Source organism: Hermetia illucens, chromosome 6, assembly GCF_905115235.1.
Source record: "Hermetia illucens chromosome 6, iHerIll2.2.curated.20191125, whole genome shotgun sequence".
Taxonomy (NCBI): Eukaryota; Metazoa; Arthropoda; class Insecta; order Diptera; family Stratiomyidae; genus Hermetia; species Hermetia illucens.
Window position 1 is genome coordinate 92336017 of NC_051854.1, and position 23924 is coordinate 92359940.

Below are 23924 nucleotides of genomic sequence, written 5' to 3' on the forward strand. Positions count from 1 at the left end.
TTGGAGGTAGTGCAGTTCCCATGTCCTTATCCATCAAAAATCTCATCTCATACCGCAGAGCATTCGCCTGTTTTCCATTTAGAAACTTGACTGGTTTGCGGTGTCCGGTTTGATTCGATCACTCGAATTGGCATCAAGTCAGTTGCGTTCACGTCTCTGGCATCCCTTTCTTCTGCCTCTTCCTTGGAAGGTTCAGGAGAAGTTACTAATAGGTAGGATTCACCAGTGCGAACCCCCATACGAGGGTTCCGTCCCTGTATGCATTCTCGTCCGCGCGCAGTTTCATTATGGGAGAGCGTACCCAAGATGCTGCAATTTGCTCTATATTTTGTGAGTCGAAGACCATCATGGTTCTTCGTTCTCAAAATGGAGATGATGCTTTGCAGTTTCCTGATATGACTGAATTTCAATCTATCTAGGAAAAAGTGGAGCGCCATATGGTGATTTCCCCTGAGCCCCTTCAGACCAAGTTGAAACCCTCCACGTTTGTAGATTTGTCCTTCCTGGGATTCATGAACTTCACCCTCCAGTGTCCAAAGTCCATGCCCGGGTTCTGTTCGCCTAGCATGCGGATGATGTCTTCTGCCTTCCTTCAAGGGCCCGGTAACCAACATCTGACCTGTTCTGTCCGTAACTCAGTGTTCACAATAGTGGACTTGGACCGACCGCCAGAACTCAACCCCGGGATTACCTGCTGGAGCTACTTTAAGGTAGCCTCGTCAGTGCACTTCAAATGAAGAAGCCCATCGCGAAAACCTTGATTGTTAAATCTTGGCTTCGCTCCAGGCTTCAGCATTTTTTTCCACCTTATGAGATCAGGAAAAAATTTTAGGTTCCTCGTCAGGGAACTGTGGACTAAAATCGAATTTTTCAGTATTTTAAATTTTAAAAAGTACCTTTCACGGGTTGTCAGATTCTTCCACCACTTACTCATGGGAAGAAATAACATATCTGTTTACTGATTTTGACCTTCAAATTAAGTGGCTAATTTGCAATCTATTAGTCATACACTCGTATCTGCACTTTACTACCGTCCGAATGGAAGATAAAACAAGTTTCTCAATAGCCTGAAATTGTCATTTAAAAGCACAATTTAAGAATCTGTTTGTATTCTTCCTTAAAAGATGTTCTTAGTTAGATACTTCAGACACTTTGGCGTTCTAAAACTGGTTCCAAAAGGTTAGAGAACGAATTAAAATTAAATTAATAGCGACTATCTGTAATTTGATTTACTATTTCAACATTCAAAAACTCTCATTTTAGAGATGAGATTTATTTAGTTTATCTGTATATTCTGTGATAGTATCTTGTGTATAGATCATGTGTGTATCTTTGCATATATTATACTCAGATATGTATGAATATTGGAAAATTTGGAAGCTAATGGGCTCTTAATTGGTAAACTGAGTTATAAACAAAAAAGTTTGGGGTCAGTCTTAGCTAAAATATTGTGGACGTTAAGATATTTTCAAGAAAACGTGAGAAATCTTTATTAGAGAGTTTACTTGGTAGAAAATTATCTTAAAATAGGAAGAATGAAATATTTCAAAATTACGGGAAAATGAACTTTGTTGGAAGAGGTTGCAGTTACCATAAACTAACTTGGAAAAAAAACTAATCGGAATTCAATACAGCAAAGCCTCAAATTTGATCGGGAAGACCTACAAATAATCTCCAACTAGGAAAAAAGCCAGTATATTACCTTGAAACTAATCAAGGAAATAATGGTGTCATAAGGGGCAAAATTGCATACGTTAGTACCACATCTACAAAGTTGAGTAATGGTAACTTTTTTCAATTTCGAAAGAACCTAAAATTGAACAACGGAGCAACTTTAATTTTGTTGATAATAGCAGGATTTCCACCAAACTTTTAGTATTCTTATTAAGGTCTGTTTTACAGATCTAGGATGAACTTAAAGAGGGTTTGCGATAAATTATCAAAATGTAACAAGATACTATTATTGATTTTATTTGAGCAGATATTGTAACGGGGACAAGTATATAATTCTTGAAAATTAATCCTTTCATTGACCACATATTCCCAGGCTCTAAGCATCTCTAGCAATTCTGAGAATTCTATCTCAAATCAATGATGAAATTACGCCCCGGCTGTGTGCTGATATGTCACTTGGGTATTGTGCTGCAGTTGCGGCTGTCAGATTGAAGGGCCAGAAGATTCGCTTTCGTGTGATTGGCTTGAGTGATCGAAAAGATTCACCATGGAAAATTCGTCTAGGCTCACTTAAATCAGCACTGGCTATGCAAGTAGGGGAGTGAAAAATAAAGTGCAGAGGGCTTACCGAAACTACGCCATTCTTAATGATACACCCGTAGTTGAAATTCAGGACGCAATAAGGAAGCAGAAATGGCGAAAGTCACTGCAGACACGTTCAGAACGTATGCGGGAAGCGCATCCCTACAGAACGGCCAGTCAGTCCAATTTTCGGTAATGGAATCGAAAGAGTATTAGGGTGGGATTTAGGGGCTACCCATACAGCATGTTGAGCATGCTAAGTCGATTACCGCCGAAAGCATCTGCCACTTTGCATATGTTACCCAAGAGGAGGTTCGCCAAGCCATAAACAGCTCGAAGAACTGGAGGGAACTGGTATAAACAATTTACCAGTATGCATGGTTAGTTGGCACATAGAAAACAAACTACCGGAAAGGTTTTCACCCTTCCTGCCTGGACCTTATTTCTACAAAGGACACGGTGCAAGACCCCACAGGCACGAGACCGATTAATTTCTTGCCAATTCTGCGCCCGGGGAGCAAAAAGGCTGCTGAGTTGGGTCAAGGTTCTGCAAAGAGCAACTCATTATGAACTAGGTAGTTGTAAGACAGGTAACTGGAAGTCAAAGAAATTTCGCCAAGGCTTTCGATAGCGTACCGCATACCTGGCTAATCGATGTCCTACGTATATATCGCATTGATACCAAACTAATAACATTCTTGGCGACAGTCATGGAAGAGCATACCACCTTATCAGTGCATTCATCTGAGGCCTGACATTACTCTGTTTAAATATTTTCCAGACTCTCTGCGGCCACTAGTTTGTGGGCTTTATGTATTTTTTTGTAGAACATCTACGTTGTCCCAGGAAATGTTATGGCCGTTATCTACTATGTGTTTTGCGACTGCAGACTTGGCATGCCGTAGAGGATTTTTCCCGCTAGTTCCGCTTCTTTGGTATGTTCCTCGAATCGTATTTTTACCAACCGCTTAGTCTGCCCTATATATATATAATGGTGCATTCCGAGCATGTGACTTTATAGATTCAGCTCTCTTCCTCCTTCGATTTCAGGTCCTTTACGCCCCTAAGTCAAGTTTTAAGTTGCGCATGTCTGATTGCTGGAACAGCCTCTATATTAAATTCTTTAAGGGCATTACGGATCCTGGGCCACAACGAGGCGTATGTAATATTCGATATCACTGTTGTCTTGTCATTGATGCTTAGCAACGACGTTAAGTGTTTCCTGTTATTGACAGTCTGTTTCTTTTTTATTATTAGCGTCTGTGATATGTATCCGCTCTGTTTCGCGGTGTCTTTTATATAAGCCAGTTCCTTGATATATCTCAATCTAGTTAGGGGGATGTTTAGCATTCTATGCACCATGCTGTTGAAAACCGCAAATTTACGCTGGTATGAATGGAAAGAGCAGCTAAGAACTACTCGTTGGGTGGTTATGGGCTTCCTGAATATATCGAACTCGAAGTTTTCCCCGTTTCTAATCATTTTGATGTGCAGTAATGGTATTTCTCCCATTTGTTCAGTGTCTATGGTAGTCATTGCGCTCGTCCGTGATTATTATCCTGATTTGACTCAGTCAGAACTGAGTTTAGGAATAACGATTTTTAGCGTTTACCTGACGACGAATGAGACGATGCCGAACTTTCGGTGGCGGCTTGATGTTCTGGAGGACGCCGTTGCGGGCACGGAGGGCCCAATTCAGGACCCTTGAATGGGGCACGACTCAGCCGGACTCGAAAGGGAAACGGATTTTGTAAATGGCGGCGTGAACCGGACTCGTAGTTTTAAACACCGGATCCACACCAGAGTTTCGGCGCGAGGCGAAGGAGGGAAGCATTCCTGATATCACTTTTGCGTCGCAATCTCTGGCATCATCCATGGACGGCAAGTCCTGGAAGACTTCTCGGCAAGTGACCACCAGTACATCGCGTTCGAAGTGGTTGACGCTACTTGCCGGCAAGCACTAACGTGATGCTCCCCCTGCCTTTGGAATGTCTCGAGCGTGAACATCGGGAAGTTTGTCGAAGCGACAAGGCTTCTATGTAGTGGTAGATAACAGAAATTGACAACTTACGGAGGGAGTGTCATAAGCTTTGCCCTTTGGCACAAAGTTTACGCGCCAACGAGGAGGCATGCACAATAAAGGAAGAGTATAGATCAGCAAAACGAAGACTCCGCAGCGCTCTAAATGAAAGCGAAACTCGAGCTGGCAGAGCCTGGTTAACCAGGTGAATAAGGACCCGTGGAGACTTGGCTATAAGTTTGTTACCCAGAAAATTGGGGCTTTTGCGGAAGCCCTGCATAATAAATACCGACCAGATGAACCGCATTGTACAGTAATTATTCCCCAGACATCCTGAACGAGTTGATGAAAATAGCGCGGAAAGCGTCCCGTTTTCACAATGAGAAAACTCGAATAAGCACTTCGCGGTATGAAAAACAAGAAGGCGTCAGGTCTTGATGGCATCCTGGCGGAAGTCTCCAAACTGGTGTTCCGTCAACGGTCAGACTTGCTGCTTGGGGCGTTCAACGTTTGCTGGAAGGTGGACATTTTCCCTTGTCACTGGAAGGTGGCCAGACTCTCGCTGATCAGCAAGGGTAAAGGAGACCCGTAGCTCCCGTTGTGTATACTTGACACGGTCGAAAAACTGCTTGAGAAGCTCATCAGGGGTAGACTCACTGAACGATCCGTGCTGTCAGGAACTTATCTCCAAGGCAGTTCGGGTTCAGAACGGGGAGATCCGCAGTGCTATTATGGAGGTCGTAGACGCGGTCCATCGAGCCGAAGCACACAGCTATCGATCTCGACGGATAGTGCTCCGCATAACACTTGATGTGATAAATGCTCTCAATTTCGCAAGAATTCGAAAGAAGGGATTATCTGAAAGACAGCTCGCTGCTCTATGAGACGCTATAGGGGGAGAGGAGGATGGGAATCACGTTCGGGGTAGCACAGGGACCCACCCTAGGGCCGGACCTGCGGAACGCTTCCTACGATAATTTGCTGAGACTCGATATGATTGGTTATGTAGACGACGTTGCGGCACTTGTTGCCAGACGCACTGTTGAACAGGCGCAAAGCAGACTTGGCATATTGATGCGACGGGTAAGCGGGTGGATGACTGCTTATGGTTTCAGTCTTGCGCTGGAAAACTCGAAGTAGTCATCTTGACTAGAAGGAGAATCCCGACCCTGTGTCCCATTTCGATTGGTGATTTGACTATCAAAGTCAAAACCAGCGGTTCAATATTTTGGTTTAATGCTCAACTCGAAGATGAGCTTCTTCGAGCAAATCAAAGCAGCAGCGGACTAGACTGCAGCTGGAGTCCTACGAGGAGAGTCTCCTTATGAGAGCGACGCATTCGGTTCTGTTCTATGGCGCGGGATGTGGGCTGATGCCCTTGACAAGGAGGTACATCGTAAGCACCTTGCTAAAATGCAGAGGCGGGGAGCTTTGCGAGTGCCGTCTGATTATCGTACTGTCTCCGAACCGGCCGTGATGGTGATCGTGGGAGCGATTCCCGTTGCCCTCCTTGCCAAGGAGCGTAAAGCTATCTACCGCCGTAAGGGCGAGAACTTAAGAGAGGTGGTTGCCCGTGAAGAATGACAACGCACCCTCACTCAGTGGCAAGTCTCTTGGCAAAATTATTCAAGTGCCAGATGGACTGCGCGGCTCATCGACAATTTAGATCCTTACTTACCCAACTTCTAAATGGACATGGAGGTTTTCAGTCTTATCTGTGCAGGATTGGGAAAGATCGATCTCTTGATTGTGTGTTCTGCACTGGAGTGGCGGAGGACGCTGAACACATTTTTTTCTTGTGTGAAAGGTGGGACGGCTTTCGTGAGCAGCTCTTTTTAAAGACAGGGGATCTCTCTCCAGACAAAACTTATTAGATGCTAAAGATCGCTGGAGTCGTGTTGCGCATTATGTTTGTATCAGACCCGAGTTTGCAAGGTACTAACATGAAGTGGCTCTTACTACAAAGTCTCGCTGGAGGTTATCTGGTATCATGCCAAGGACCAAGGAAGTCAGCAGAAGCCTATTGCGTTCGTACAAATTATAGGCTCTGAGAGTTATTTGTGGCTTTGGAACGATATCAGACGACGCGCCGTTAGTTATAGCCGGGCTGTTGTCGGTAGGCATCTTAACTGAAGAGATGTCACGAATCTATATCAGGAGAACGACAACCCAAGGCGCCGTGCAATTGATCAAGAGCAAGGAAAGGATATCATCAATGGTCAGATGGCAGACCCAATGGGATAGCTCAGCGGAAGGTCGGTGGACACATAAGTTGATTACGATCATCCATATGTAGGTCAATCGTCACCACGGAGCCTGTAGTTACCAGTTAACGCAGTTTCTATCTGGGCACGGTAGGTACCGCAAATATCTACACAGGTTTGGTCACGACGACCTGCCACCATGCCCAACCTGCCCAGGCGAGGAAGAAGACGCAGAGCATGCGATATTCTATTGCAGTCCCTTCGTTACTAATGTGCAAAAACAGCTCCGCATAGCGTAAAGGAAAAGGCGACCAAACAGCCATACAGGAATGGCAGCATAATTGCTAACCGGCTCCGTAAAGTATTAGGTTGTTGCAAATGAAATGTCGGATTTTTCAATGAAGTGAAGTTAGTTATGATTTTAATGTTTAAAACTGCCGCAAGGTGACTCTGGTGGTATGGGATAATTGAGTATAAATAGTCGTTCGTTCGATCAAGGAGTCATTTCAGTTTCAATCGTCATTGAAGTTCCAAGTAAAACTCAAAGAAAAAAGCATGGAAGGGAGTCAAAAACGTCTACTTTTTCTATATGAAAACTTGGTCACAACGCAGCGGAGGCAATCAGAAACATTTGCAGAGCATTTGGAGCTGACGCAGCAAACGAACGAACGACACAGCGGTGGTTCGAAAAATTCCGATCAGGCGACATGACCCTCCAAAGTGAACCTCGTGGACACCCAGGACCATCGATCGACAACGACGAGTTGCGTTTGATAGTGGAATCTGATCCCCGATCATCGATTCGTGACATTGCAGAGAAAATAGGCGTACACTATTCGACAGTATCTCGGCACTTACAACAGCTTGGAAAGGTGAAGAAGCTTGATAAGTGGGTTCCGCATGAACTCAACGAGCAAAACATGGCGCTGCGAATGGAAATATCCAGTTCTCTACTCAACCGCAACAGGAACAATCCCTTTTTGCGCAGAATAGTGACATGCGATGAAAAGTGGATAGTGTACGACAACCGTCGCAGATCAGCGTAATGGCTAGATGCCGATCAGCCTCCACAACACATGCCAAAACCGAGCCTTCACCCGAAGAAGGTAATGGTAACTGTTTGGTGGTCTGCATCTGGAATTATTCATTATTCGTTTTTGGAGCGTGGTGAAACAATTAATGCAGAGAAATATTGTGCCCAACTTGATGAAATGCACGAGAAATTACGTGTTCAGCGGCCTAGATTGGTCAACAGAGATGGAGTGATACTGCTCCATGATAACGCCCGACCTCATGTTTCCAGAATGACGGTCCAAAAATTAAATGAATTACGATATGAGACTCTTCCTCATCCACCATATTCACCCGACCTCTCGCCAACCGACTACCACTTTTTTAAGCATTTGGATCACTTTTTGGCGGGGAAACAATTCAGCAATGAAGTAGCTGTCAAAAGTGCCTTTGAAGAATTTCTTAGCTCTAGAAACCCAGACTTTTACGAAACTGGAATAAATGCCCTTGTATCTCGTTGGGAGAAGTGCATTGAAGCTGCTGGTTCTTATTTTGACTAATAAAATTAATTTTCATAAAAGTTATAGTTTTTTGAAATTTTACTCAAATATCCGACATTTCATTTGCAACAACCTAATAATATCTAGCGACAGTTCCGCGGGGTGAGCAGTTGAAAGATGCAAAGATGTGGTTTAGTACGTAGGCGCGGATTTGCGTCCGCGAATCGTTCACGCCAACGGTTCCTGCTGATGACTTTCGAAGATTTGACATCCTGGCTTCGACAAAAAAATTCAACTTTAGAGGGTTGGTGGGGGGGCCTAATATGCAATTGCGAATCTTTCTAAACTACATCCGGAGAGTAGTGGTAACTGCACGGGGAGCAATTTTGATGCACAGACACACATTGCACTCTTTTCCAGAATTCGAATTGAATCTATTCAGTGTTGGATCCTCATATCTGAATAGTTTCCTTAGATTTTCTGAAGAGCAAGAAACATGAATTCGGCAGTTCATGTTCTCTTTACAATTCATCCATTATAAATAGTTCATGCCTTAATTCGCAATATATTACACCATGTATTACTGCATATCAGACTGTATTACTTAGTATTATTTGTTGCTACAAAATTCAAAAAAATGTAAATACACAATACCACGTGAATTTCGTCGACTATGAGGAAAAGACTGTTCGCTGCCAATTATAAAATAAGATTCATTTGTATAGGTCTCTGACACTGCTTCCGAGTACGCAGTTTTATATTATAAACATCGCGATAAAATCAAGATGTTACTCTGAGAACACGATCGAGGCTGCTAAAAATAAAACCAAAGCTGCTCCGACTGGTGAAAATTCCCCACGATCTGCACTTGCCAAGCATACGAAAATGCACTTTCGCGAACTAAACATTTGCTAGAAATCTACATAGTTACACCAAGTCCTAATTAACAGCTTAGTTAGATAATTAGCATTTGAATGCAACTACACTTTTGAATATCTAAAATGAGAGTAAAAAGTCTCACGAGTTAACATCTCGCAACGAATATGACTCCGATACTATCCCATGAGGTTGAATTTTTGGGTCATCATCATACGAAAAACCGACGGAGATCACTTCATTTCAGATTTCAGAATGCAGAATTAGCTTCGTTATAAACAAAATTTTAATATAAACCGCCGAAATTGGAATAATGAATGAATGGAAACTACAATTGTTCACTCAAGCGGTGTTAACGACATGTCGTTGTTGGAAGGATGCGCTCCACTGCTCCCCATTCCACATAATAAGCCGAAGATTTTGGACCACTGAATCGCGATACAGAAATTATATTAGTATTCAGAACAGAGGCTGTCTTACAACGAATAAATTACTATTTATTCGTTACCGTAATATGATTCTACCCCGATTCATAAAGAAAATCTGACCGCGGTCATTGCACTAAACTAAAAAGAGAGCCACTTTCAACTGTGACTCACTTGAAATTGCACAAAACCCCGCTTTCCACGTGAGATCACATAGCGTCTTGATAAGTTTTAAACGAACTGCGAACTGAAATTCAGCCGGAAAATTCTCTACAAAATGCAGTCCTGCCTACACCCTGCAGCCTGAATTGCACACAACGATTCCGGATTGCACTTCCTCTACCTTTTCCGTAGTGGATTTCGGCCTTCAATACGAATTCTTGTTTTCGCCTGGTTAAAGTTGCATCATGTTGCGTCTGCAGCCTTGTTAACAATCTTCCTGGAAAAAGTGCAGGAAAGTGAAAATGTTGTTTGTTCTTCTGCAGCGCACTCATTCCATCCATTTAAATTCTCTTTCTTAACTCCGTCAACACTGAAGATTCCTTACTGATAGGATGCAAGCAAACAGAATATTGTTTCACGGTCGGAACTTCTGCATGTGCTTCATATGCATGCCGTACGAGGATACTTCATAAATAATGCCCAAGACGCTCCTATGTATGAATCGGAAAGGTTTCGGGCCGAGAAAGAAATCGACAAGGTCAACGTCAGATATCACGTCAATGGATGTGGGGTTGCTCTGTTGATGTAGGCATCTATCAAAGGACAACAAAAAACAAAAAGACATAATTCTCAGGTGCGAAGGAATCGGATGATTAGGCTCATATTGTAGGATAATGTCGGAGGTGGTTTTCCCATTAATGGTGGAGATAATGTGCTGTTATATTGATTACAGCAAGGGCTAATGAGAGAGGGAGAGAAAGGCGTGATTGTGTCTGGGAAAGGTTTTTCTCGGGGGCCTTGGATAGAGACTTTAACAACAGTAGTACTTATATCTATTTTGGTAATACAAACTCCTCCGTAGAAGGTCCCCTGGTTTTTTTTTTTTTTTGGATGGAGGTGGAAATATTAGAAAGACGCTGCTGCGCCAGGTTGCAGCAGTGTGTGGGATTCGCACCCACTAAAACTACCCCCACTCTTCCACCCCTCCCCGCGGGACCACCGTGAAGTATTATTTCGCGGGGGAGGCTCTGGTTCGTTATACCAGCTCGTCCATGTCACGTCTCCGTTGCGCCGCCTTTCGAGCTCGATCCAACTCCAGGAGTTTTGTCTGCACCACGGCTATTGCCTCATTTACCGCCATCCAGTTGTCCTCCGACTTCAGCATCTCTTCCACCAGGTTCGAGGGTTCGATGTCCGCCCCTAAGATGCTGTTTAACCTCCTTTTCTGCTGCAGAAATCTGGGACAATGGAACATAACGTGCTCCGGGTCCTCGGGTGTAGCACCGCATTCAGGACAGTTGGGAGACTCGTTCAACTCGAAGCGATGCAAGTACTTCCTATAGCCACCGTCGTGTCCCGTAAGGAACTGTGTCAGGTGGTAATTCAATTCTCCGTGCTTTCGGTTGACCCATTTCTCGATACACGGGATCAATGTATGGGTCCACCGGCCCTTGTTGGAGTTATCCCATCGTTGTTGCCACTTGCCACACAACTCTCTCCTGATGGCTTTCGGAAATCCGCATTCACCTCGGCTGGATTTGCCTTCCGTTTTTCGTAGAGCCAGTGTGCCTCGCCCGCTAGAAGATCTATAGGGATCATTCCTGCGATAGCACACACTGCCTCCGTCGACGTCGTCCTAAATGCGCTGCACACCCTTAGCGCAATTGGCCGGTATGCCGAACATATCTTCCTCCGGTTGACAGCGTGGTTCAACGCTCCCGCCCAAACAGGGGCCGCGTATAGCAGGATCGACCTCACCACTCCCGCGATGAGTAACCTGCGATTATACTTCGGTCCTCCCACGTTAGGCATCATCCTTGCAAGGGATGAGCTGGCATTTGCTACCTTCTCTCGCGCATAATCCAAGTGTCCCTTGAAACTCAGCTTGGCATCGATCATCACCCCCAGGTATCTGACAACCGATTTTGAGACGACCTCACGATTACCAGCCTGGATGGTAACCGTGTTGTTCTTCCTACGGTTGGTAATAGGACCGCCTCCGTCTTTTCGTCGGCCGGGTCCAGCTTGGCCATTCGTAACCATAACTTGATGGTGTGAATGGCTTCATTTGCATAAAGCTCCACGTCCTCGGGATGCTTTGCAATTGCAACTACCGCCAAGTCGTCCGCAAAACCAATCAGCGTTGTCTCCTCCGGCACGCGAAGGCCAAGCACTCCGTCGTACATAATGTTCCACAGCAGCGGTCCCAATACGGAACCTTGAGGCGCACCTGCTGTCACAATGTACTCCTTCGGCCCGTCGTCCGTCTCGTACCAGAAAAGTCTGTCCGAAAAGTAACTCTCGAAGAGCCGAGCCAAGTAGCTAGGAACACCCAGTTTGGCCAAGGCGCCCTTAATCCAGCCCCAGTTGGCTGAGGTAAAAGCATTTTTTACGTCCAGCGTCACCAGCGCACAGCATTTGCCCATGGCTATTGCATTTCGAGCCAATTCCACGACCTTTGCTAATGCATCGACCGTAGAACGGGCTCGCCGAAACCCATATTGCCGCTCCGAAAGACCACCCGCAAGCTCGATGAACGGGAGCAGCCTGTTGTATATCACCCTCTCCAGCATCTTCCCCATGGTGTCTAAGAGACAAATAGGGCGATATGAAGAGGGCACGCCGGGTGGTTTAGGGGGCCTCGGTAGCAAGACCAGCTTCTGCCTCTTCCACTGGGCGGGAAACACTCCTTCCGCCATGCACGATTCGAATGTACTTGCGAACCACCTTGGTCTGGCCTTGACCGCCACCTTCAGAGCCTTGTTCGGAATTCCGTCCAATCCCGTAGCCTTACTGTCTTCAATACGTCTGCAGATTTTCCAAAGTTCCTCTTCGGTAACATCAGGGATTGAGAAGACGTCCTGCTGAGTTGCCAGTTGGGGTTCTCTTTCATCCTGCTCCTGCTGCGGGAAAAGAGTTTTAATTATTTGCAACAAGAGCCGTGGGCATGTCACTTGAGGTGATTTTCGCCCGCGGATCTTCTTCACTACAACTTGGTAGTCTCCATGCAGGGCTTCTGGTAGCATTCCCGCTTGCTTCTCCGAATGGCCTTCTTAAGGTTGCTTCGCAGATCCCTATATTCCTCCTTACGCCCCTGGTGCTCCGGCATTCCCCAGGACAAGGGGAAGGTCCCCTGGTTGAGAAAGGAGGAAAGAGTCTAGGCATCTGTGGGGTAGGTGAGGAAAATTTCACTCAAAGTATTCCTTGTTAGGATTAATCTTTCCTACATCCGCTAAACGGTGTCTTATATCCTGGGAGTCGATATCAGGCAGAATAATAGTGAGATTCCCATCCAGAATGGACCATCTTGTGGAGGCGGGCTCCACAACAACGTAGCAAAGCACAACTCACCACGACTGAGCAACTTAAAATACACCCATCTGAGCAGCTCACCTACTTGTCGATAGCAGGATGACAGTCACGGGGTCGACGTAGGACCCGGGCTCCAGTCAGTCTTCAGCCAGCTGCCAACCGTGCCTTGTTATTATTAATATTCAAAAAAATGTATAATTGAAAAACAAGATTGTCTTAGAAGATATTTTTCCTTTTATTGGCTAAATGAACTAGCAGACATAGGGAACGCAGTGGTGATCATGGACAAAGGAGCATACGACGACTTTGTACGCAAAAAATTAAAAGAAGGTAAGCTTCAGGTTATCAGAAAGGACCCTCTGTCAGACTCCGTTAGAATAGTGGAGAAGGCACTGGCTGAATGCAAGCCCATTAACGTTGCTGACTTAGTTTTTTTTCAAATCCCTTCGTTCCTCGGTCAAATCCTTAATACGTAAGTCCAGAAACGAATATTTGTCCAGCGTGAAAGACTCACTAAAGCGCGGAAACCTGAAACCTTTCCGGTCCCACATTCGCAACTCCCGCTGCCCTGCCCAGTTATCCCCTCCGTCCGCTAAATTCTCTCGCTTCTCAGCTAACTCCTCCAGTCTATATTCCACCTCCTTCCTTCGAATCCCTCCCGATAGTGGATGTGGCCTGCCCCGCATCGCCTACCATTCCCCTTCTTACCCCTATCCTTGTCGAATACCTCATTGGCAAACTTGATGCCAATGTCGGACCTGGCTACGATGGTCTTCCAAACCTCTTTTTGCTCAAAACTGGTAAGTCCATCTCTATTCCCATAACTCTTATTTTCAACAAAAGCCTCAAAAAGAATCATCTTCCCGGCTTGTGGAAAGAGGCTCTCATGATCCCTATTCACAAAAGTGGTGATCGTTCACTTGCCGAGAATTACCGTCCAATTTCCCTCCTCTCCGCCTGTTCCAAAATCCTGGAAATATATGTCAGCTACTGGTTGTCCGCCCACTTTGGCCAACACATAGTGAAAGAGCAACATGGCTTCGTTAAACGTAGGTCCACTGCCTCCAACCTGCTTGACTTTACCAACTTTGTCGCCAAATGTCTAAATTCACGACAAGAAGTGCATACCATTTACACTGACTTCGCGAAAGCTTTCGACACTGTAAATCACAAGATACTTCTATCCAAACTCTCGTCCCTAAACGTTCCCATACCATTCGTTTTATGGCTTGCCTGTTACCTTTCCAACCGATCCTGTTCCGTTTCTTTTGACGGCTGTACTTCCCGCTCCTTCTCCCCCTCTTCTGGCGTCCCACAGGGATTTATTCTGGGTCCTTTGTTATTTTTATTTTTTATTAACGACCTTCCTCCCCTCCTTAATTAACCCTGTTTGCTCTATGCAGACGACCTTAAGCTGTCTTCCGCTATATCGTCGCCTATGGACTGTGTTTCCCTTCAATGTAACCTGGGCACTCTGGTTCGTTGGTGCTCGACTAATGGTTTAGCGCTAAACGTCAGAAAGTGTCATTCTATGTGCTACTCCCTAAAATCCTCACCCACTTCTTCTATTCTCTTAACGGATATTCCTTATTCTGCTTGAATTCCACTCAAGGCTTCGGAGTCACTTTCGACAAAAAGCTCGGCTTTGATACCCATTGCCTCGATGTTATCCATCGAGCTGCAAAATTGTCAGGCTTTATACTTCGCTCTTGCTCTGATTTTGACTCTATCCAACCCTCCTCAGCTCTCTTCAATTCCCTCGTAAGGAATACCCTCGAGTATTGCTCCGTGATCTCGTAATTGTAATTGTCCTGTCCTTGAAAATGTGTAACGTAAATTCACCCGTTCCCTCTTCTTTAAGAAAAACTTCCTTCATGTGGATTACCCCTCCCGCTTCCGCTTTCTGAACCTTCCCTTCCTACAACAGTGTACATCCTATCTGGATCTATGCACATTCTTTAAACTTTCCTCGGGCGGAGCAGTCCGCCGCTGACGAGATCACCTGCCGTCCTGCGTCTTATAACACACGTAGCGCAGACATTTTCAACGTGCCCTTCACAGAGCTCGAAGTCTACTTTCGTTCCCCGATTCCCAGGCTTTGCCGAAATTATAATGCAAAACAGCTTGGTCCTTTTAACTTCCCTACTTTAGGTAGTTTTAAACGTAGGATAAGTTTTGTGCTTTCTCCTCCTCCTGAGGACAATAATTAATTGGAATTTACCCTGTTTGTTGTCCGTTAAATTAAATAAATAAATAAATTAGTAAGAAAGCAGCCAAATTGAGAATGGCTAACCCATCTCTGCCCAGAATCAAATGCCTCCCCAAAATACATAAAGAAGGCAACGAGGTCAGAGAGATGATCGCAGCAATGAATTTACCAACCCAAAATATTGCGAAGTGGCTCTTGGAAGACTCAAAAGGTTAGGCCTAAAAATAGGAAAACGAGCAGTGGGAAACGGTCATTGCCAGACTCAACGAGGCCGGGGGGATAGAAACTGATGGAATATTAGTATCCGTCGATGTGAAAGCGCTATTCCCAAGCGTACCGATGAAGGAATCCCTACACTTGTTCGAGGAATGGATGACGACACACGAAAACTCATTCGAGTGGAGGAAGAAGGTTAAACTGTATTAGAAGCTGGCTTTCACGTGCATGAGTGAACCCTATTTCACATTCAGGAATAAATTTTATAAAACAACTTGCGGGGCAATAATGGGCAATCCCCTCTCACCACTGCTATGAATTCGAGGAAGCTGCGGCACCCCCGACATTCTGGATCAGATACGTGGATGATGTATTAGCAATTATCAAAAGGGTTGTTCCCTTTTGATAATTAAGGAATAAGGAACAATCCTCGAGAAACTTAATCGGGCACACAGGAACATCGATTTCACCATAGAGATCGAAACGGAAGGGGAGACTCCTAAACTTCCTAAACTTAAAAATAATCCGGGAAAGAGGAGATTTTGAATTCGGCATCAAGAAGAAACGGACCCAAACACCACGAACTATCACTTCAAGCCACCATTTCCTAAAATAAGATGGCGGCATACAACTTTATGATTCACAGGTAACAATACCGCTCAATGAGGAGAGAAGAAATAAAGAATGTAGTTCATTTCTGGAAACGGCCAAATTCGGTGGCAGTGCCCCAGCACCAAATTCATCGCCTTTTGCATTTGGAAAATCAGTACCAGCTACCCCGGCGCAGCCTCAACCGATTCATCACCTTTCGCATTTAAAAGTGTAGCATCAACTACCTTGCTGCAGCTTAAAGTTACAAAGTTTCAGTGGAGGAGCAGTGCCAAACGCATTCACACTGTCAACCATAACAAGCCAGCAGCGAGAGTTTTCGCATTCAACGCCCCTTTGGCAACAGCTACAACAACAGTCTGTAGACAACGACCAGCCCAATAAACGAGCGAATAAACACCGTCCAATAAATTGCTGATACTGGGTCCAAAAATCTTAGAATGAGAACTTAACGTGTTTATCAAATTAATAAAATTAAAAGACATTAGGCCGCAAGAGCCGGCGCGAAGTTTTTCAAGTGCAAAGTTCAGCAGACTGTACCCTCTGGCGGTCCGCTGATTCTCCTGGTTCCTCATGTTGGTGCTGGCAGTGGGGCCCGAGTGGTTCTGCTTTGGTCATGATACTGCTGGATTTTCCGCTCTGGTCACGTTTTCCGCTCGTTATGGAACTCGGAGGATTCTTTGTTTTCTCCCCGTAAGTTCAAGTTAAGCTTGTGGCGCGACAGGATTCGCGGCATTCGAAATTTATTGGCATTTCCTCTGCAAGATGCACCTCTAGCCGTTTTTGTTGATGCCTCTGACACCGCAGTAGGTGCCGCTCTTCACCAAAAGGTGAATCACGTTTGGCAGCCGTTGAGCTTCTTTTCTAGGCAGTTGAACCCTGCTCGACGGAACTCCAGTACCTACGATCGTGAACTGCTCGCCGCGTACTTGAGCAACAAACACGCTTCTCCCTTGAAGGCAGGCCATTCACAGTGTTCACGGATCATAAGCCTCTCACATATGCTTTGAAACTAAAGCCCGACAAAGCGTCCCCTCGTCGGCTTCGACATCTGAACTTTATAAGCCAGTTTACGTCAGACATACAGCACGTGTCCGGCAAGGACAACATAGTTGCTGCCGTTTTGTCTCGTATCTCCGAGGTTAACATCCCCGCCTCACTCGACTTCTCGGCTATTGCCAAGGCGCAGGAGGATGACGCAGTACTTCAGAGTCACAAATCCAACCCCAAATATAAATTTCGGGAGTTGCCCATCTTCGACTCGAACTTCTCTCTCTGCTGCGAAGACTCGGAAAAGGGACCACGGCCATACATTCCGGCCACCTTTCGCAAGGAAGTGTTCCACGCGGTTCACGACTTGGCGCATCCAGGCATCAGGTCAACAAATCGGTTAGTCACCGACAAATACTTCTGGCCCTCAATGAACAAGGATGTCAATTCCTGGGCCAGAGAGTGCATCGCATGCCAAAAATGTAAAGTCACCAGGCATGTAAGGAAAGAATTGGGCTCATTCCCCCGCACTACCAAGCGGTTCCACACAATACGCCTCGACATAGTAGGACCTTTGCGAGACTCGCACGGCTATAGGTATTGTCTCACAATCATCGACAGGTTTACGCGGTGGCCTGATGCAATACCTCTGAAAGACATTACGGCGCAATCCTGTGCCGAAGCCCTCTGTCGAGAGTGGATACCTCGCTTTGGCGTCCCTGCAGTGGTCATCACTGACCAGGGAATGCAATTTGAGTCCACTCTTTTCTCGGAGTTAGGCAAACTCCTGGGGTTTAAACGCCAGCGGACTACTGCATACCACCTCACCACAAGCTCGCCCAATGTCATACAGTCAGTGGCGGTCCAGGTGACACCATTTTGGCGACGTAACCAGGAGGTCTGGTTCTACCCATTGGAGGGGCAGTTTGCACTCGTGGGCATCACTACTGATGCCAAGCGATTTAATCACGCGCTCATCGGCCTGGGCAAGGAGTCGATTGTGAAACACAACAATTCAAACTAGTGGTGGCAAACTGCTTATTCATGCACACTTACGGCTCCAGGCAAGTGGATGAAAGTCTAGGACTTCGACGAACGTTTTCATGCCATTTTGTTATAGAGGGCATCAGCAGCCTCCCCACCCAGACTTCCTAGGCTACTATAGAGAGTTGGTATAGTAGATCTGCCGAACAGGTGTTTTATAGACCCGACAGCACCACATCTACGTTACTGGCTCACGTATCTCCTCGAGTAGTTAATCCACTCTGTCCTGCGAAACCTTAACTATTGTTTCGAGTACTTGGGTGATGTTTTGGTCGCTTTTTCCTCTGAGTCTGAGCATTTGGAATATCTCGAATGTCTTAATTCATGCAGCAGCACTATTTATACCGATTTTGCCAAAGCATTTGTTCTCCTCTCCAAATTATCTTTATTCAACCACCCATCATCCCCTTAGAGCAATTCTTCCGGCCTCGGAAAATTATGCCCGCTTCTCTTTATGATGCCTACATCTTGACCAGTAATTCCACTACCTTTTAGCATCTGGTAATCTACATGTTTATGTCTTGAGAAAAATACCCACCCTTCTTTGCATGCTTTCCTTTTACTAAATTTCCTGACAGCAGTTTCAGTCGTTTCCGAGTAAGATGAACACTACAGACAGACATAGACATGGCAGGCAGATTTGGATTCTTCTTATACCAAACGTTAAATAACGAAAACAACATTCTTGAATTTACGAAGCTAACGTATCTATATTTCGCCGTCAACTGTAAGTTTTTTCAAAGACAAAAACCAGAGAAGAAACAACTTTTCCAAGTGAGCCACCTGAACACTGCTTACGCGTGTCGCACTATAGATGGCGGTACTATTTGCTAGAGAAGGTTCAGAAGTATGGCGTCATTTTACCATAATTACAATATCGAAAATCAGTTGAATAAAATAAGCCCACATGGTGCAGAAATGTGAAACACACGGAGAGATAAAGCAAAATATAATATGACTTTTAATAAAGGCAGATGAGAATGCAAAGCCCTCCGGTGGTAGCGAATTTATTACGTTAAAAGCTGTTATCAAGAAGGAATCAAGATCTTTATTAGTGAAATAACACGTTCTTGCACGCCTCCGTGCTAGCTAGGCTCTGGAAAGGGGGGAGGGTCCATTGAACGCGTCACGTGTCATATTTACAAAATTAACATGTCTATACCGATGCGTGGGTCCGCACCAGATCTAAAAATAACTCAACGGACAAAGAAATTCCCAACGGTCTAATGAGATAAACCAGAACGCGAGCTAAACCTGGAAAATAAACAAAAAAAAACATCTCGACCGTGCGCGTGAGCCGTGAGTCTCCGGATCCGAGTGCCGCATCTCAATCCTTGCTTCCTCTGCGTCAGATTTTCAATGACGCATGAGTACGGTTTGGCCCTGCTTAGAAGCTAGTAACCGGATTTGATTTGGACTGACGTAATGGTTCCACACATTCGCACATTCGCTGATTTATGTGTCTGTGCTCAACAATTACTCGCATGGTATGTCTTGTTTCAGTAGACGTTCCTGGGTGTACTTCAGAGACTTGCGTTGGATCTTGTTTCCAGCAGTTTTCTGGTTAAAGAGAAGTTTCCAGGTGCGGTGGATACATTTATAAGTACCTTGGATACCAGTTTGGAAAAAGAGCCTAACTTTAGTAATTTTTTTTTGTGTGCATTTACGCACACAGTGTTGGACTCCGGGTTCGGTATGTCGTCCTACTACCAGTTAAACACCTCCCCATCGTCAGAGTGCTAGTCTAGAACCGTTGGTCACATTACTTCGGGCTAGTCCCCGAATACTCCCGCCTGGCTGAACCTTTAAATTAGGCAATTCCTTTCACCAACGGGAGGAGAGGACGAAGGGAACTGTCAGTTCATGAAACCCCCTGCTATCCGGCTCCTCCACCGGTCGAGCTCCATCTTCTCAGCCACGAGGAGGACCCAAAACGTAATGGGCACACGGCTTCATCTGTCAACACTCCTCAGTATCACCTCGACAATGTTGTCTGCAGAGAGATCCCCTGTGTTTAAATATAGCTGCTGACATATCCCATCCTACCTTCCATAAGAAAAAAAGTGTGATAGGCGTCGTCCACAAGTCCATTGCAAAACACACAATCCAGAGATTGTGCCTTTCCAATCTTATGCAGGTAAGACTGAAAACCTCCATGTCCACTTAAGAACTGGGTAAGGAAATAGTCGATCTCGCTATGCTTCCGATTCAACCACGGACCAAAGCTGCGATGAGCCGCACAGTCCACCTGCCTTTAGTTTCATTTTGCCAAGAGAGTTGCTACTCGGCTAGGTTGCGTTGTCGTTCTTCACGAACAACCACCTCCCTTGTCTCTTCTCCCTCGCGCTTGTATATGGCTTGATGCTCCTTAGCAAGAAGGGCAACGGGGATCACTCCTGCGATCACCATCGCGCCCCGTTCAGAGACAGTGCGGCACGCAGACGCCACCGGCAAAGCTCCTCCTCTCTGTACTTGCGCGTCGTGGCCTTCTAGACGGAGGACCCCCAATCTTTACCGTCAACCTACTTAACGCCGAAGCTTCAGCTGCAACCTTGTTCGCTGCTGCTTCGATTTGCTCAAAAAAGCTCACCTTTGTATAGTCTAGTGTGCTTAGAATGTCTTTCCACCTTACGGAATTAAAGGCGTTTCTGACATCAAGCGTTACGAGGAGCACCACCCATCTAGTTCCGCGGTTGGAGGCACATAGGACCACTCGTCGAACGGCATCCATGACTTGCACGACAGTATCAATTGTGGATCTCCCTCCTCTAAAGCCCAACTGCCGTGTACATAAATGTCTGGCAGCGCGTATCGGTTCAGCGAGGTTACTTTTGATGAGTTTTTTGAGCATTTTTCTAGCAATGTCTAGCATTCAAAATGGGCGATATGAAGACGGCAATTCGGGGTCGGCTTCCGTTTGCTGATCAGCGCAAGCCCCGCCAACTTCCAACGAACAGGAAAAATGCTCTCTTTCAGGCAATCGTTGAATGCGGCGAGCAGTAGGTCTGGCCCGTGTTGGAATACCAATTTGTATACCTCTGCTGGAATAATATCGGGTCCTGGTGCCTTCTTACTTTTCATAGAGAGGACTGCCCGTTCCAACCCTTTTATAGAGAAAAGTGGACAGTCCTCTGCGCTCTCCGCGCCGATGTAATCACCCCATGCGGCGTGCGCAGGGAATAGTGCCCATACAATTCGGTGCTCGGCCTTAAGTGCACACGGTATCGCAGAGCCCCGATTTTTCGGGTTACCAGTTTGTAACCAAGTCCCCACGGCTCCCTATTCACTTCGTCGACAAGATCCTGTCAGTAGCGAGCTTTGCTCTTGTTTCTTATATTGCGGAGTCTTCTTTTGGGTGATTTGTACTTCATCATTATGGTACATGTCCCCTCCCGCTCGCTTAGACGTTGTGTACAGCGACGAAGCATGTGACACTCCTTCCGGAGCTCTGCAATTTCCGCCGTCCACCAATACGAAGAAGGTTTGCCATGTCCCGACGCCTTTCTGGGCATGGAGGCTCCACAGGCCGCCCTTATCAGGTTCATAACTGAATTCACGACAGTGTGCAGCGCTGCCGCCCCTAGGAGTACCCTCCAACGCGGCCCCACCTGTTCCAAGAGTTTCGACATACCTCCCGGTATACATTTTCGCAACGTTCCATACACAGAACGAGAGTTTGTGTCCACCACTTCTAAGGCAATGAATTGATGGTCGCTTGCCAAGAAGTCTTCCAGAACTCGCCACCTGTCCACCAGCCACACCAGTGATTCCGACGCGAAGGTTGCGTCTGGAATGCTTTCCTAGCAGCCTTGGTGCCGCTACGTTTTGTTGGATCCTGTCTTTAGAACTACCAGTCCTGCTTTCGTGCCATTTCCAGATTTCGTTTCCCTCTGGAGTCTGGGTGAGGCATGCGCCATTCAAGTGCCCTGGCATTGAAGTCACCCCTGACGAGGATCCGCCCATCTGTGCCTAAGATAGCGTCCTCCAAAGCATCAAGCCTGCGTCGAAAGTCCAGCTTCGTTTCATTCGGCGTGAGATAGACACTAAAAAACGTTTCATGCTTTATGTTATAGCCTATATTGCAGCAAAATTTGCTGCTGAACACCGAATCCAGACAAAGCCGTCCCCTCCACTTTGGGTAAGAACCCTAAGGAGGGTGCCGTCCCGAACCCAGATGGCAGCGGTGCCTGATATGTCAGGGTGCCATGAAACTGGACCCTTATTTTGGCACTGCTCACTGATAAGTACTAAATCAGCTTTGGTCTCTGCAGTGAACTGCACTAGCAACCCCGGTGCATATCTATTTGTAGGATGTGAATCGCGTTGACCGTGTCCTAGCTCTTTCCAATTTTGCTCTGAAAGCTGGTCACCGCATCGAACCCGCAGTGTGCACAAAGTTCTCATCATGCCATGTTCCCTGCATAGAACGTAGTTTTCCTTTTTATTGCAGGTGTTCGCTTTATAGCCTGACTTTTTTCAGGTCCTCGACAGGTTGCAGATGTGTGCCCATAATCCAAAAATCTGTAACATATGGTTGGGGTGGCCCGGATCCGTATCCTACACACTACCCAACCAATTCCAATTTTCCCGTTGTTTAGAAGCTTCTTCGCATATTGCTCAGCAACTTCCACTACAGCGAGTTTTTGGATCAGGAGTTCACAGGGGTGAACTAATCCGGGCGCTGGTTACCTGCGAACACACGCGTTTGATGGCTTCTTCTATTACGTTCTTTTCTGTGAGGCAGTCAAATTTTCGGTTTTCCAGAGTATACGTGGGTGCCGGACTGGAAACCAAAGCTTTCACTTCCAGAAACCCCTTGACTGCTTCACAGAACGTAACTTTATTTGTTGTCCTCGGGCCTAGTTCGACTGGTACTTCACCACCCTTCGTTTTACGAATGGAAGACACTTTTGCTCCGCTATCTTCGGGTGTGATCTTATAACAGATTTCACTGAGGACTTCCACAAAAGTTTTGCCTTCCTTCTTCGTCTCGCCACCTTTTCTTTTGGTGCTCCGTCCTTCATGTCCGCCTTCATTTCAAGCAGATATTTTTCTGATGCCACGGCGTGTTGTTGTCTCTTATCCTTCTTCGCCTTCTTCCTTTGAGTTCTGGAGAACACCTGAGTGAAGTTTCCATCAGATGCTCCTTCGTCCTTTCGTTTTTTCCTAAGTTTGTTCTGCAATGGGCCGTCTGCGATCCGTTTGGCACTCGTAGTGTTATCATCGGAAGGCGTTTGTTTCTGTTTTCCGCGGATTTTCTCTTACTCTCCATGTCCGCCTATAATATGAAATTTTGTCCAGGAGTTCCTCGAGCTCCATTAGCCCGTTTCTCATCTCTTTGCTGACGTTTTTCTGGAGGAACGTCGCAGATCGCATGCGCTCCGCAACTGTCGCGCATTTCTTAATAAGCCTTTCCTACAGTAGTAGACAGCCCTCCTACATGGCTTATATTCGAAACCATTTGGTTAGTTTCGGCAGTTTCCACTGTGGCTCTTTCTGCACTTATAGCTCTGTCCGGGTTCCCGTCTTCGTTGCAGGTGGCGCATCATTTTGCGAGTCCTCCTCTCCGTCTGCGCATCCCGGTGTTTCGTCGGGTATTTCAGCCCTTGTTGCGTCCTTCGCTAGGCGCTGGGTGAGCGGCGCATTTTCGTGCTGCGTATAAATGCAGCCAGCTCACCCTCCATTTCCACTATCTCCTATCATGTGCAAGTGAGCGGGCCGCAATAGTCAGGAATGGGTATACCCTCGTAGACGGCGGCCTGGTCTGATTATGCTTCAGGTTAAAGTTGCATAATTAGGCAAGTCCTCACACGACCTCCGCGTGGTGGCCGCTGGAAACCGTCTTCGGGCGGGCCAAGAGTGTGTAGGGCCGGGCTGGGAGTAGGCGCATCCAACTGACGAAGATCTGCTTGTCTGCTGGTCATGTGTTAGGGGCAAGTAGATCTGGCGGGGGGATGGACTGAAGCAACAGCCCGGGGATCGTCCTCCCTGCACCGGAGAAGGTGCTAATAGGACCCCAAGCCAAGGTGGAACTTGGTCTTTGGGGGGTCAATGGGGAGCTTGGTCTTTAGTATGCGAACTCTGAACACC